The 15928-nt window shown below is 51.3% G+C and overlaps 1 long non-coding RNA gene across 1 annotated transcript in view; it reads left to right on the forward strand.

Moving 5' to 3' along the window:
- The window catches only part of LOC121017173 (uncharacterized), a 19280-nt gene extending 10222 nt beyond the window's left edge, over window positions 1-9058 (forward strand). The window contains exon 3 of the long non-coding RNA XR_005784653.1: window positions 8032-9058. This is a non-coding gene — a long non-coding RNA (uncharacterized LOC121017173). The remainder of the gene's footprint in view (window positions 1-8031) is intronic.
- Window positions 9059-15928: the final 6870 nt, after the last annotated feature.

Consider the following 15928-nt stretch of genomic DNA (forward strand, 5'->3'; position numbering starts at 1 on the left):
GATGGGGCATCTAAATGGCTCAGTTGGTTAACTACCCGACGACGCTTGATTTCTGCTCAGGTCACTATCTCATGGTTCATGAGTTCGATTCCCCGCATCGAGCTCTGCACTGACAGTGTGGAGCCTGCTTGGGATTCTCTCTGTCCCTTCCCTGCTCAAGCTCTCTCTCTCTCTCTCAAGATAATTAAATAAACTTAAAACTTAAAAACAAAGTAAAAAGAATCTTATAAGCTTTAGGGACAATTAAACACATTTACTCATTCTACAAACATTTGAGCACCTGCTATGGGTCAGCCACTGAGAACACGCATGTGGATCAAACAGTGCCGGTCCTCAAAAAGCTCATAACCTAAGGGCAGAATTCTGTTGAGTCCTATCGTAACCTGCTGAAAAGAGTATTATTAATCTGAGTTGATTAGGACATTTTTGTTCCAGGTGACACAGGACCCAACTCAAATAGGCTTGAGCAATAGAGGAAATGTACTGGTTATGTGACCAAAAGTCCAAGATGGGTAGATCTCGCTTCAGGTATGGCTGGATCCTGAGGCAGTGATGTCTCCCAGGCCCCCTGTCTCTCGGCTCTTCCCTCCTTGAGGCTGGCACCATGGAGCCGCCCCAGCAGCCCTGGGTCTCCACTCCCAGTCTCCATATGGCTGCAGGTTCACTCTCTAGAGCTCTGAGGCCAGTGGGAGAGCAGAAACCTCTTTTCCGGACGCTCTTGCAGAAGCCCAGCCGTTCACACTAGGATCAGCTCAGGTCACTGGTCTGTTCCCGAGCTTCTCATTACACCAGAGGAGGGCAATGTCACAGGGGTGGAGGCTCCTACCAACTGCTCCAAGCCCCATCCTAAGGTACCACCTAAATGAGGTATGGGTCCTTTCTCGACCTCACAGACTTGCGAGCTGGGGAGGGATACACCTTCCAAGTGAAGATCAAGGGTGTTGCTGTAAGAAGGGGGTGGGGAAGCCGGAGGGAGAGAGAGACGTACAACAATTGCTCACCAGCCTCTCTGCAGCAGAGGTGGACACAAGGCACACAGAAGGGTGAGGTGACGCCTGAGGCCACACTCTTGGTACCTGGCAGAGCCACGGCTCGAATCCCAGTCTGCTTGGTTTCAAGGAGCTCTTTCTACAAAGGCGTCCTGCCCCAGGGATAGGCTTAGACATGGGAAGGAGCCCAGAGTCCCTACTCGGAGGCCTTTCTTTTAAATCATAAGGCGGTAAGGCTGTTCTTTCCACAGTCGGGGCTTTGGTCACGGCTCTGTAAAAGGAAACGCTGTGCTTTTTGCCCCGGGAGTCTTCCTCTAGCTTTGTTCTTGTAAGTAAAATTCCTCTCCCTTCCAGTCCTTCCAGCCCTTGCCTGGGATTTTCGGCCCTAGACTGAGTTGCTGCTTTATAGATGAGGTCAATTCGGTGGCAGCTGGGGTCCAGAACGCCTTGCAGAGCAATGCCATGACCAGCCCAGGGTTCAGTGCAAGTGGTCAGGACAGGCCCGGAAGCTGCTGGGCTCCCTCCTCTGCCTGCACTGCTGTCCCTCCTATAGGCTGGAAGGCAGACGGAGCAGACAGGAAAAGCACAAGACAGTCTGGTGACCAAGCACAAATCAGGATCCTGTCTGGGCCGATGTCCCTGTGCTTAGGGCAGCCGGGCCTTCTCCGTGGGGCCCCGCCGGCCCTCCATCACACCCTGAGAATGAACAGTCTCCTCCCCACACAGTGTGTGTTCAGCTTCCACGTGCTGAATTAACATCCACCACACTTGGTATGGGGGGGTTCTTTTAGAGTTCTTTGACCTGATTTTAATGTGTACCTGGGGGTCGGGTCCCCACATACAACACCAAGCAATTCGGACAAGGTGTACCTAGAGATGACATCAGATTCCACAGCTTAAGGACTTGGTCCGCCACGACGGCTCCCCTCACCCCTTCAGACACCTGTCACAAGCCCCAGGCACCTGCACTATAGACTCATTTGCTAGAGTGACTCACAGAACTCAGGGAAACACTCAGTTTCATTTACAAGTTTATTAAAGGATGGTGACAAAGGATACTGGATAAAGAGATACATGGGGCAAAGTCCTGAACAAAGGAGCTTCTGTCCTTGTGGAGCGTGGGGCCCAGTTACCGCACATGAAAGAGTCCTGGTTCCCCAAGCTTTCTGAAAAGAAAGAAGAGGACCAACACGCTGTCCCTTTGGGGTTTATGGAGGCTTCATTACATAGTCATGATTGACGAAGCAATTGGCCATTGGCAATTGCCAAAATGAAAACTGCCATTTTCATATAGTTCAAAATATTAAAAAATGTCTCCCAAGGCTTCTTCTTTGATTTATGTGTTATTTAGAAGTGTGTTGTCTCATCTCCAAATACTTTGGAATTTTCCAGCTATCTTCCTGGTATCGATTTCTACTTTAATTCCATTGAGGCCTGAGGGCATGACTTTAGAGGAACAGACTATATCCTGGACATCGTTCATGTTACTTTGAAGGGACTCTGGGTTCTGTAATATTCTCAAAATGTGTTGAATTTTTGTTTTATTAGGCCATTACCTTCAAACTCTGCTCTTGGATGGCAGCCCAAACCTCAGCTCAGTTTGGGGTTTTTTTATTTGTTTACATTTTCCCCCTGCTGAAGTTGCTCCCGTGCATATGTGGTTTGGGGATCAGCCAGAGGTTTGAGCCACGGTTATACACAGGATCTGGGGGTCTCCCCCTTTGCACCTCTTCTTTCTGGGGTTGCCCTCTCTGCTTCCCAGTGGCCGTGGTTGATCTGAATTTGTCCTCTGTTTCTTTAGGCCGGAGAGACAGGTTTTCAATCTGTGCTGTGCTAAGTGCGGCCTGCTCTCGAGATCAAAGCCATAAAAAATGGGTAACTTCCTCCCTGTCATTCCCTTCTTCCAGTGTCGACTTGGTTTTATTCATTCTCCAGTACTTTGAGGGTGTGTGTGTGTGTGTTGTCTAGAGTTGTTTTCTGTGGGAGGATCAGCTCGGGAAGATCTCACTTTATTCTACTGGAAGAAAACGCTCCAGACCGTAGAGAGGCAACATCCCCAGCTCCCGGCCACCCAGCTAGCAAATTGAAGAACTGGCATTCAAACCCAGGCCTCACCAGCTCTAGCCCCTGCCTGTATTTTGTACTATTCTGATCTGTCCTCCTTCCCCTAGCCACCGGCCCAGAATCCCAGAACTTCTTATTGTTCAAGCGAGGATGCTGGGGCCTTCCAGAGTCTCTGACCCGCCCTTCGCACAAACTCTATCTAAATGAAGAAGAGGATTTTGTTTATTGTCTCTTCGTATGTTTGTTTATTTGTCTGCACATTTTCTGCATCGGCTTTGAAGTTAGGGGGGTTGACCCCAGTGGGATGCTCTGTGATGTATTTTCTGGAGAGAGTGCAACAGGTGCCTGGGCGCAGGGTACTACTGAGAAGCCACTGCTGACCTCCCTGGTCGGGCTCTTGTCATCTCAGCCTGAGTGGCACAGAGCCTAGAGATGGGTGAGTGGGTCCATGTTTGTGGGAACAGGCAGCCAAATCCCGGAAGGAGTTAGCTCCTACCTGAGATGCGGAGCAGGACCGGGAGGTCAGGCCAGCCCCCCGAGCTCTGCTCCCTGAATCAGTGGTATTTTCACTCAGGTGAAAGGCCCATTCCCCTCACAGGCTGAGCCTTGTGAGCGAAGGGGGTGGGGGTGGTGGGGACAGGCGTCCAGGAGCCCTTGAGGAGGGGGCCATGAGCACCGCCACAATAGAAGAGGGATGAGGAGGAGGTTTGTTTCTGTTCTGTTCTTCTCCAGTGGGCTGGAACGGTGTCTGGAAGGAAGGCAGAGAGAGGCGGGGAAGTCACTGAAGGAAGGAGGGTAGGGACAGAGGGAGGGTGGCAGTGGGGGCTGGGGAGGCAGGAAGAAAGCAAGTGGCTGTTGCAGGGATGACAGGAAGGGGGGGGCGGGGGCGGCCCTCAGTTCTGCTCTGGGCCTGGCTGCGGGCCAGCAGGCTGCCGGCCCATCCTGGGGAGCTGGGGCTGCCTTGCAACAGGAAGAGAAAGCAGGGCAGGGTGCTGCGGTGGGAGGGTGAGTCTCTGCCCGCCCACCCCTGCCTGGCCAAGGAAAATGCCCGTGCAGCGAGCGCTGGCCATGTTACGCCCTTTTACCCATCTGACTTACTTACCTGAAAAAACCTCTCTGCCCAGACAGCCTTAAGGATCACGAAGCTCACAGACGGTAAACGAGCCGGGGGTCACCCAGCTTGTAGGCAGCAGGGCTGGGAAGCTCCTTGCCCTGCACCAGCTGCCTCTACTATCCCAAGGTGTGGCTTGGCCAGGGATGGGGAGGAGTGGGGACAACAGGCCAAGGGCTCCTGAGCCTTGTTCCTCTGCCCAGATCTGGCCGGCTCTTCCTCTCTCATCATTTATTCATTCCTTTGTCCTTTCACTCATTCGTGAGCATCCCAGTCTGTATACTGGACCCTGGGGGACTGCATCGAACACGCTAGATACAGTCCTTTCCTTCCAAAGCTCACAGGCTAGTGGGAGTCTCTAAGGAGATTCAGAGTGATCTGGAGTAAATTTTAAGTCCCGTACCCCTGCTCCCCTCCCCCCTCCCCCCCCCCCCCCACACCCATGCCTGTATCGGCACACACACAGAGTCCACCTGTTCAAGTGTGATGAAAAACCTAACACACACTAGCCCTTAGCTTGGGCCAAGCTTCTCTCCCAGGCCACCCAGCCATGAACAGGCCCTGTGAGCAGGATTTCTCAGGTTCCGGCCCCATTGGTAATGGCAGGTGCTGTGTTCACCGTGCCCCTCAGGGATTTCTGGGCTCCTCAGCTGAGCCTCAGGCTCTTGGGTGCTGCTCGAGCCCCGTGTGGGAGACCCATCCGCGTTCACGATGCCAGGTCTCAGCGCTGCCACAAAGCCGCTCGGAGGCCGCATCTCAGCAGAGCGGCCAGGAGGTCCTTGGATGGGGCCTGGCCCCAACTCTCTGCTTAGAACTCATTTTCTGCTGTGAGCTTCCAGAGTTCCTCACGCAGCCACACTCTGCCCCGTCCATCATCCCTCCTCCCCTCAGGCCTGAGTTTCTGCAGTCACTCAGGCTCAGGCTGGAAGTGCTACTGTCCTTGACCAGCTCCGATTCAGACAATGTAGGTAGGGAGCCCCCAGACAGCCGGAGATGAGGCCGAGGCTCTGTTCCTCACGTTGATCCCCTTTTCAATGGCAGACCCCGGGAAAAGCATGAAGAGCAGTGAGCGGATTCAGAGTTTCCAGGCTGGGGGTGATCCAGGGTTCAGCGTTTGGGGAGAGGTGATAGGAAGAGAGAGACACAGCGATTGTGTGCCAGGCACTGTGCTACAGGAGCTCCTCAAACACTTTCTCGGCCCCAATGGGGACTCTGCGGTGGGACTCTCTTTGTATTGTACGGGGTAGGAAATGGAGACTCAGAGAGGTTAAGTAACTTGTTCAAGGACACACAGCTAGTAAGTAGCAGATCTGGGACTCCTCCACATCACAGCAAGCCGTCAGGGGGCGCCTTCCTCCTTAGTGCTGGGGAGGCTTTGGAAGAGAAGCACAGCACCTTGAGGCCACAATCAGACCAGGACCCCACGGCCCAGGCGACTCCAAACCAGTTATCGGGACACGTGAAATGTCCTCTCACTGAACCATGGCATCCAAGCCGCAGGGATGCTGGACCAGAGCCAGGGGAGGAGAAAGAAAGCTACAGAGATGGTTTGGGAAATGAAATGTTCTGCTGGGTGCCGGGGGCCTCTGGGGCTGCCCACATGATGGGAGGCCCGATTCCTCACTGTCCATTCAGCCCCACCATGGCTGCACTAAGGCTGGGTTATAAATAGCTGGGAATATAAATATTGGGCAGGGAGAGCAGAGTCTAGCCGGCTCCCGGGCTGAGAAACGTGGAGTTGGGGTTGAGAGGACAGTGGTTGGTCTGGAACTAGACCTGAGGTTTTCTGGAAAGATCCATCTCCTCTAGCGATAGCAGCTGTGAGAAGAGATCCAGATCCTGAGCTGCCCCGGGGTAGAGACCTCCACAGGACGCTGAGATTCACACACACCCTGGTCTGGGTATCCGGGGGTGCCCAAGTCCATCCTAGATGACCAGGGACCCCTCACCAGGGTCCGGATGCTCTGAGGTCTCCGCCGATGAGGAGGAAACTCACATGCACTGAGCACCTACCAGATGTCAGGCGCTGGGCACATGGTGATGCCATCACTGAAATAAACTCCTTAAAAGCAAAGCCTTCTTGAGTAGCTGCTACCTCAGGAAGCCCTTAAGCACCTTATGTATGATGATATTGTTGTGTTATGATTGTTAATGTCAGTAACCCAACGACGCAATAACAGTAACGTAAGAACACAATGACACACAGTAACGGTAACTACCGTATCACTATAATTTCTTGAACGCCTTCCATGCTTCAGGCTCAGGCTTGAGCTTCACAGATCATCATCATCATTGTTGTCATGGTCCCCATCATCATCGTCGTCGTCGTCATCATCAGGCTGACACTTGTTGTGTACCTATAGCTGCTGTGTTCAGTGTTTATTAAAGACTTACTTGTCTAGTTTAACCTGACCCTGTACCTACCTTGTGAGGTTGGTGTTCTTTTTTTTTTTTTAACCTTTATTTTTGAGACAGAGAGAGACAGAGCATGAACGGGGGAGGGTCAGAGAGAGAGGTAGGCACAGAATCGGAAACAGGCTCCAGGCTCTGAGCTGTCAGCACAGAGCCCGACGCGGGGCTCGAACCCACACACCGCGAGATCACGACCTGAGCTGAAGTCGGACGCTTAACCGACGGAGCCACCCAGGCGCACCCCCCCCTTTTTTTTTAATGTCTAGTGTATGTGTGTTAACTCCCCTGTCTCGAACTTGAAGAGATACGTGTGAAGATGGTACTTGGCTGGTCATGAGATGGGAAAACAGTGGGATTCCTTGAGGTAGGCATCCTTACCGCCATTTTGCAGAAGAGAAAACTGAGGCACACGGCAATGAAATAGCTTGCCTAAAGTCACCTGGCTAGCAAGCAGCAGGTGGAGATTTGAATTCAGGTCTCTTGTTCCAAAGCCTTAACTCTTCCCAGAGCACATCTCTGTCCAAGGGAGCTGACGCAGAGAAATGCCTGTTGGGCAAATGAATGAACGAACGAGCGCGAATGAGTGAATGAATGAACACGAATGAATGCATGAGTGAACGTGTGTCTGCCGGAGTCGGTGGGTGGAATTTCCAAGCCCTGACTGGGTAAGCAGGTTGTTCAAGGTCACGGCGCCAGACAGCAGCAGAGAGGGTGAAGAGTCCCGGCTCTGGTCTCTCGGTGCGGGCTCCCCTTCCAAACCTTCTTGATGCTTGGAGCAGAAGCAGCCTCTTCTTGGCAACCGTTTTGCCCTTACTGGCGTCTGGGATAATGGTAGATTCCAATTTCTAGGCCAACTCCTTTCCCAACCTCCAGGGAGCCTGGCGGAGGCCCAGGGCTGGGCCCTGCCCCTCCCCACGCAAGCAGTCAAGGCTAACAGAGAGTCATTTTTCTTAGCTCCCCCTTTTCTCAGGCGGTTCTTCCAGCTGCAGGGCTGGGAGTTCCTGCTGGCTGCAGAGGTGTCCCCTGGGGCCTCAAGACTGGCTGGGCAGCCCCCCCAAACCTTCCGGGGGTTGGCCACCAGAGGTCTGTGCAGTGGTGTGGGGACGGCTTCCAGGTCTCCCTCTGCTTCCTGGGCGCTGCCTCCCTGAGCCTGCTGCACACCTTCTGCAGCTCACTCTTGCCTGGAAGGAGGGGGCAGGGAAGGAGCCAGGGCCTCCTGCCAGACTCCCTGAAGGGTGGGAAATGAGTCGGCAAGGAAACTAGAATTTGCTGTTAATCCAAGCACGAGTAAGGGCGAGCCGGTTGCCAAGAAGAAGCTGCTGCTGCTCCCAGCAGCATGAAGGTTTGGGAGGGGAGCCCGCACCGAGAGACCAGAGCGGGGACTCCTCACCCTCTCTGCTGCCTGCCTCTCGCTTCCTCCCCTGCTCCTCACCATCTACCCCTTCTTTCTTGCAGGCGAGCTCCTGCCCCGGCTCTTCTGTCCGATCTCAGGCTTCCTCCCCTGTGACCACGACCGTGTGACCATGACGGCTCTGCTCTGTGGCAGCTGACCTTTCTGACCGCTATCTAACACCCCCTCTTCTTCCTCTGGTCTCGCTGACATATTCTCTCCAGCCCTTCCCACTCACCCTTCCAACACCCTCCACTCACTCTCCCAGACCACGCTTTCAACTCTCCGTCCTTCCCACCCTCCCCCAGCTGCCCTTTCTCCCCAGGACTTAACCAGGATGCCCAAGACTGCATTCAGCGAACACTCTTCTGAGTCCTGGACCAATAAAAGCCCTGACCTCCCAACACTTCCTCAGACGCCAGATGTCACAGCCCGATGTCATCCTCTTTCTCCCCAGGCATCCCCGTCCCCCTGGTTGCTAAGGCAGAAGTGTCCGATGCATTCAGATGCCCCCCACGGCTTCCCAGCCTCCCTCCCAAGACCTTCTAACCTGTCTCTGGAGCCTCTCCTACCACTTAAATGGCTCTCTCCCAGAGCAGCCCCACCCCTCCTCAGTTCCAGCCCTAACTTCCTCTCACCAGACCCTTTCTCCACCGAGTGGCCCGAGTGACGGCTTTAAACACAAATTGGATCAAGACACCACCTGCTCGAAACCCTGCACAGCTCCGCATGACTCTCTGGTGCAGTGCACATCCCTTACTTAGCCCGTGGACTCACGACGGAGCCCTCCTCTGCCCCTCCGTCTCCCACCCCTTCCAACTCTCCCCTATCTAGTCTGTCTTCCAGGTTTTCAAAATAGTTTCATTGAAGTGTAATTTATAGGTAATAAAACTCACTCATCCTAGGTGTAGAGCTTGATGGATGTGGATAATTATGTACAGTTATAGGCACATGGCTGTTACCCCAAAGGTCCCCTGAGTCCCTTTGCAGTCACTCTCCTAGCCCCAGGCAGCCACTGATTTGCCTTATGTCACTATCGCTTTGTCTTTTCCATAACTTTATATAAATAAAATTACTGTTTGTAATCTCTCATGTTTGACTTACTATACTCAGCATAATGTGTAACAGATTTATATATATTGTTGCATGTGTTAATATTTCATTCTTTTTATCGCTGAGCAGTATTCCTTCATGCCAATGTGCTACAACTGGTTTATCCATTCATCTGTTGGTGGGCATTGACATTACCATGTTTGTTTCTTATTTTCTTGAAATTTTTTAGTGTTTATTTATGTTTGAGAGAGAGAGGGAGGAGTCAAGAGAGGGGAAGACACAGAATCCGAAGCAGGCTCCAGGCTCTGAGCTGTCAGCACAGAGCCCGACGTGGGGCCCGAACTCATGAACCATGAGATCATGACCTGAGCCGAAGTCAAGAATCGGACACTTCACTGACTGAGCCACCCAGGCGCCCCTGCATTATCATTTTTGGCTAATATGCATAATGGTGCTATGAACATCACTGTACTAGTCTTTGTGTAGACATACGTGCTAATTTCTCTTGGGTAAATACCTAGACGTGAAATGGTTGGGGCATATGGTGCGTGTGTGTTTAATTTTATAGGGCACTGTCATATTGTTTCCAAAGTATTTTACATCCCCACCAACATCCCCACCAACAGCACACGAATGCCGTTCCTCCGCATCCTCTCTGACATTTGATATTGTCACTTCTTTTACACATTAGCCATTCTCGTGGGTGTGCAATGGCATATCACCTCCTGATGACTACTCATGTTCACTGCCTTCTCATGTGCATATTGGCTGTTCATCCCTCTTCTTTTGGGAGTGCCTGTTAAACTCCTTTGCCCATTTTTAAACAAGATTTTATTTTTTAAGTAATCTCTGTCTAATGTGGGGCTCGAACCTACAACCCTAAGCTCAAGAGTCACACGCACTCTACTGACTGAGCCAGCCAGGTGCCCCTTTCCCGTTTTTTATTGGATTCTTGGTCTGGCACCTCTTTCTTTTCCTCTTCTTCCTTTTTTTTTTTTTTTTTTTTTTTGGTTTCTTTTCTTTAAGCCCTAACAGATCTGTATATCCACAGCTCTTTGTCAGATATGTTTTACAAATATTCCTTCCAGTCTGTCACCTTAAGTGGCTTTTAAACCATAGATTAGGGGCGCCTGGGTGGCTCAGTCGGCTGAGCGGCTGACTTCGGCTCAGGTCATGATCTCATGGTCTGTGAGTTCGAGCCCCGCGTCGGGCTCTGTGCTGACAGCTCAGAGCCTGGAGCCCGTTTCAGATTCTGTGTCTCCCTCTCTCTGACCCTCCCCTGTTCATGCTCTGTCTCTCCCTGTCTCAAAAATAAATAAAACGTTAAGAAAAAAAAATTAAAAAAAAATAAACCGCAGATTATGATCCATCAATGAGTCATGAAATCAATTTAGTGGTTCAGGACTAATGTATATTTTTTGAATAAAGTAGAATAGAATCGTCACTTACAGAAGGCATTGCACACAGGAAGACAAAGCATTGCTTCACACGCTTTCAGCTGTATGTGTGCATACTTGCATGAGTGTGTGTGTGTGTGTGTGTGTGTGTGTGTAACACGGCATCATGAAGTGAAATGTATTCCTTCTCGTCGTCATAAATTTCAAAAGCCTCTGCTCTAGCCCCATAGGTGCTCAAACTACGTATGTTTAATGACCAAAGGAGCAAATAAATGGACTGGCCATGGCTTGGGAAGGTCTCCCAATCTGCTGGATTTCTCAGATTCATAGCATTTCCAGTGCCTGCAGTGGCAGCTGCAGGAAGGGGCTGGAACACTTTTCGTGGCCTCCTTTCAGTTGAGACTCCCAGCTGGCAGATGCTCTCAGTCAGGTCGCTGTTTCGCCAAGTGTACATCTGATGCAAAAAATCCCTGGGATTTCTCCGTGTGGAGAACTGTGAGGGAAGGCTGGGAAGCGCTAGGTCAAGGAAAGGTAAATGCAAATTTATTGCAGGACTTCTCAGAGCCTTTAATATGCTAAGGGATGTTCTGAGTCTCCATGAGGGAGACAGAGCTGGCATCATTCTCCGAGTTTGTTTGAATACAAAATCTTTCCTCAATCGTGATAGCCAAAAGGTAGAAATAACTCAAATGTCCATCAACGGATGAATACACAATCAAAATGTGGCACATCCACACAATGGGTTATTATTCAGCCATAAAAAGGAATGACACATTTATCCACATGGCTCAACTTTGCAAACACTATGCTGTGAGGAAGCCAGACACAAAAACAGCACACATTTCATGAATCTACGTATATGAAATGCCCAGAATAGGCAAATCTATAGGGACAGAAAGTAGAATCGCGGTTGCCTAGGGCTAAGAGAAGTAGGGAATTAGAGCCGAAGGGCTCAGCCTTTCTTCCAGACATGATGAAAATGTTCCAGAATCAGTTGTGATGGTTACACAACTCTCTGAACACACTAAAAGCCATTGAATTGTACAGTGCACTTTACGCGTGTGGATGGTACGATACAGAAGTGTTACCTCAATAAAGCTATTACCACAAACAAAGCACAAAAGTCTTTCCTCGAGTTGCTTTTTGAAAAACTAGTGTTCTAAGGAACTTACTTGGGAAACAAAGATCTAAGCCAGGCCCACTGGGTCCCCCTGGTGGACTGGAGGACAAAGTTCACTTGCGATTCTTCAACTTTTCCCCACTTGAGGAAGTCAATGTGATTTTCTTTGCCGAGAGAGCCAGGGTCAGAGTGATGCCCTGCACAGTTATGTTCCCTCCTGGTGGCACAGGGACAGAGTCAGGGCTGGGTAAGTGTGCAGCACAGGCCCTGGGGTGCTCGGTTACCAGCTTTGCTTGGGAGCCAGCTGTCAGTGCTGCGCTGGTCCCATGGGTACCCTGTGTCCTGGCAGGGGAGCCAGCCCAAAATAGCACAGGCTGGGACACCAGTTGGGAAAGCAGATGGGACAGTCTGGGGCTTGGGAAGGAGCAGATAAGGGTTTCACTCCCAGTTCTGCCGCCTTCCTGTGCGACCTTGGGTGCGGCGTTCTGTCTGGGCTTCCGCTTTCCCACTTTGGGGAAGGAGAAATCAAGTTCTGCTCTTCTCCCCCAACAAGACTTCTGGAAGAATCCAGGCTGAAGACTGTTAAGGCTGCCAGGGACTTGGACGCTTGAATCTGCCGTCTACTCTCCCCGCCAGGCCGACCTGTTAGAAGCGTCCCAGTGCCAAGGGGCTCACCGCCTCCCATTTCGTTGCTCAATAGCTCTGGCTGTGGCTGGCAGAAGCCCTTCCTCATATTGGACTGACTTCTGCCAGCTCCTTCCGCTAGCCTTCGTTCTCTCCAGAGGGCATCATGGAATGTGACTAATGCCTCTGCTACCTTGCCCTGCAGAGCCCGCCTCATTGGGCCCTCTGACCTCCCCGGGTGCCAGGAGGCCACTCCCCACCCAGAGCAAGCTTGCACATCCCTGCCTGACAGGGGGCCAATATCCGCACCATTGGATCCCCAGCCTCCCAGCCTGCCCCTCACCTCCCTGGCCTGGGCCATCTGTCCCAGCCTCCGGTCACTTGTCAGACCTGCTGCTGAGTGACCCCTTCGGCTGCTCCGCTTCCCAGATGCAACTTCTCCTGGCTGCTCTGTGGACCCTCTTCTGACCTCTACAAGAACCCCTTCAGCACCCAGCTGGCCCCCAGGGGCCCCTTCCCACCCCACTGAGCCCGGGGCTGGGTGTTCGGCCTCTGTGGAAGGAGTCGGACACACTGGACAGCCCACTGGGTCTTTGGAGATGGTGACTGTGCCCGTCTGTGAAGCCCAAGTCCATCTGTCTCTTCCAAAGTGGCCATCCTCTCCAGGAGTGCGGCCACCTTGAGCTGACCACACACCTCCAGCACAGCCTGATCAGGTCGGCTTGACCACGGCAGGGCCAGGCAGAGCAGAGGAGTACTGCCTGCCTCTCCTTCTAGAAGCCACTTTCTGTTAGTGTCCAGAAGAAGTCTAAGGTCACAGGGAAGTCCCTTGGCATCTAGGAATGCCATCCTCCTTGTTTGCCTCCTTCTATGCCCTCACTGGGCGTGAAGGGCCATCAGAGGAAGCCCCCAGGATGATGCTCCCCCCCCTTGCTGTGTGTCCTCCCCTCGATCCCTAACCCCTGGGTCTTCATTTCTCTCTGGGATGAGAAGTTGGGCTCTACCACTGGCAAGCCTGACTCTTCAGGGCAGCTGGTCCCCAGGCCATCCTCGCCCCTGCATCGGACGCCCTGCTGCGTTGGGGGTCCCAGCCCACCACGGTCCCTTGCATGGCTGACCGGAAGCAGCCCCGTCCCGCACTCGTCTCAGTGAGTCACTGCACCGCGACGTGTTTATTAGGATGGCGGGGGCTCATTTTGCCAACTTTGGAACCACGGGAGCCGGCTAAGTTTAGAACAAGCCTTGAGCGTGAGGACGCCGTGTTCCTTCTCCTTCTGGCAAAACACGAGACTTGAGCTATTCTTTTTATCTTTATTCTCCCAGACAAGTCCTAAGCTTTATTTACCACTACATCTGTCTTCTCCCAACACAAACTCCTCTGTAATTAAGGGGGAATACACCCCCAATCAGCCTAAGGTTGAAAAACACCAGCTCATTGGAATGTTTCAAGGACTATAACAAAGGCTCTGAAAAATAGGATGCTTTCCTACTTAAAGCAGAGGTACTTCATTTAGTTCCTGTGGATGGGCTCCACGAGATGCAGGAACCCCCCAAATTCTTATGTGAATGTGCTTTTACCTGGGCAAAGAGTCCATAGCTTTTCTCAGATTCACAGAGGGGTTCACGGCTCCTGCTCAAAATTACAGATTTAGTAAAAGATGGCCACCTTGCACCTGTATTGCACTGTAGAGTCCTCCCCCCACTTTGGGGTGTCCATGATTAGATATGAGATGTCTTCTCGGGATCTGCACTGGGAGCGAAAGCCTGGAGCCCGAGTCAGGTTGGACATGCTGAAATAGGACTATTGGGAGGACAATCCTGGGTCCAGTGGAGGTGGAGAGAAGCGTGGAGCCTTCCATCTGGAGGGTATTGGTGTCATCAGTGGAACCTGGGGAGTAGGTCAGGTGGGTCAGGGTGAGTGATTCAGGATGAAGAGGGTGATAAGAGGAGGTAACAAGAGGCCAGCTGAGAGTTGCTACCAGCTAAATCAGACACCAAGATGGGTCCAATATCAGCATTGGAAGGGCCAAGCGGCGTTGGTCTGTCCACTCTCATTTACTCCGCTCACAGTGATTTGCCATTTTCCATCCCGGGGAACTTGCACTTTAGACTTCATGGCACACATTTATTCTCCTGTGCATTGCCTTAAATCAGATGAGCACCTTCCTGGGCGCCTGGGTGGCTCAGTCGGTTGAGTGTCTGACTTCGGCACAGGTCACGATCTCGCGGTCTGTGAGTTCAAGCCCCGCGTCGGCCTCTGTGCTGACAGCTCGGAGCTTGGAGCCTGCTTTGGATTCTGTGTCTCCCTCTTCGTCCCTCCCCCCCTCCCTCAAAAGTAAGTAAACATTGAAAGAAAATATTTTTAAATAAATAAATACGTTTAAAAAAAGATGAGCACCTCCTCTGATCTAATTCCACTGCCCTAAACTCATAGGTCCCGCGCACGTGGAGTACGTGGCCTTGACATGAAATTGCATGTGAATGTAATTTCCTATGTGATTGGGAAGGTATGTGTGCTGTCAAAGGAAAACAAGTGATGTGTTCAGAGGTCAAATGCGTGGGACCCTTAGCTTAGCTACACCCTCACTACATCATCAACATGCCTCCCTCCTCCCCAGCAAAGTTCATGGAGAGTTATATGTATCCAGGGCGGGAAAGGGAGCAGGGAGAGTCTTCTGGGCTAGTATCTCTTAGTGGTCAGCATATTAGTCCCCTGTTCACACCTCTGTTTTCCATTACATAGTCAGGCCCTTCAACTGCATCACACATTGAATTACTTGCCATGACTATTCAGTCTCCTTCAATCCGGAAGAGTTCTTTAGCCTTCCCTCGACTATCACAACCTTGATCCCTTTGAGATTACTGGCCACTTATTTTGTAGAATGTTCCTCAATTAGGGCTTGCCTGATGTTTCTTTATGTTTGGATTAGATTAGGCATCTTTGGTGGGAAAATTCCAGAAGAGCAGCTGTTGTCTTTTTTTTTTTTTTTTTAAGATTTTAATTTATTTTTAAGTAATCTCTACACCTAGGATGGGGCTCGAACTCACAACCCTGAGATCAAGAGTCGCATCCTCTACTGGCTGAGCCAGCCAGGCGCCCCCAGCTGTTTTCCTTTTGTGGCATCCTACCAGGTGGTACAATTTTGATTTGTCCTGTGACTGGTGATGTTCATTGTCACTCGATTAAGGTGGTGTCGGCCAGGATTGTCCACTGGGAAGTCACACTTTCTTTCTTTGTAACTAACAAGTATTTTTGTGACAATGTAAATATCCCACCTCTCATTAAGCACGAAAGCACTAAGCCTTAAATCAAGTTGTTTACTTATTTGTTTATATCTGCATGGACTCTTATTTTCTCCAATGGGTTATAATCTCTTATTCTCATTGTTTATTCTGATGCTCAAAATTTCCCCATTTTTGGCTTGTGAGAGCTCCTTCTAGCCTGTGTCTGTGGTCTTTCGACAAGCCCCCATCATTCTTTTTTTTTTTTTTAATTTTTTTTTCAACGTTTTTTTATTTATTTTTGGGACAGAGAGACAGAGCATGAACGGGGGAGGGGCCGAGAGAGAGGGAGACACAGAATCGGAAACAGGCTCCAGGCTCTGAGCCGTCAGCCCAGAGCCCGACGCGGGGCTCGAACCCACGGACCGCGAGGTCGTGACCTGGCTGAAGTCGGACGCTTACCCGACTGTGCCACCCAGGCGCCCCGCCCCCATCATTCTTTTTTTTTTTTTTTTAATTTTTTTTTTCAACGTTTATTTATTTTTG

Source organism: Herpailurus yagouaroundi, unplaced genomic scaffold, assembly GCF_014898765.1.
Source record: "Herpailurus yagouaroundi ecotype Mexico unplaced genomic scaffold, PumYag 215, whole genome shotgun sequence".
In the NCBI taxonomy this organism is placed as follows: Eukaryota; Metazoa; Chordata; class Mammalia; order Carnivora; family Felidae; genus Herpailurus; species Herpailurus yagouaroundi.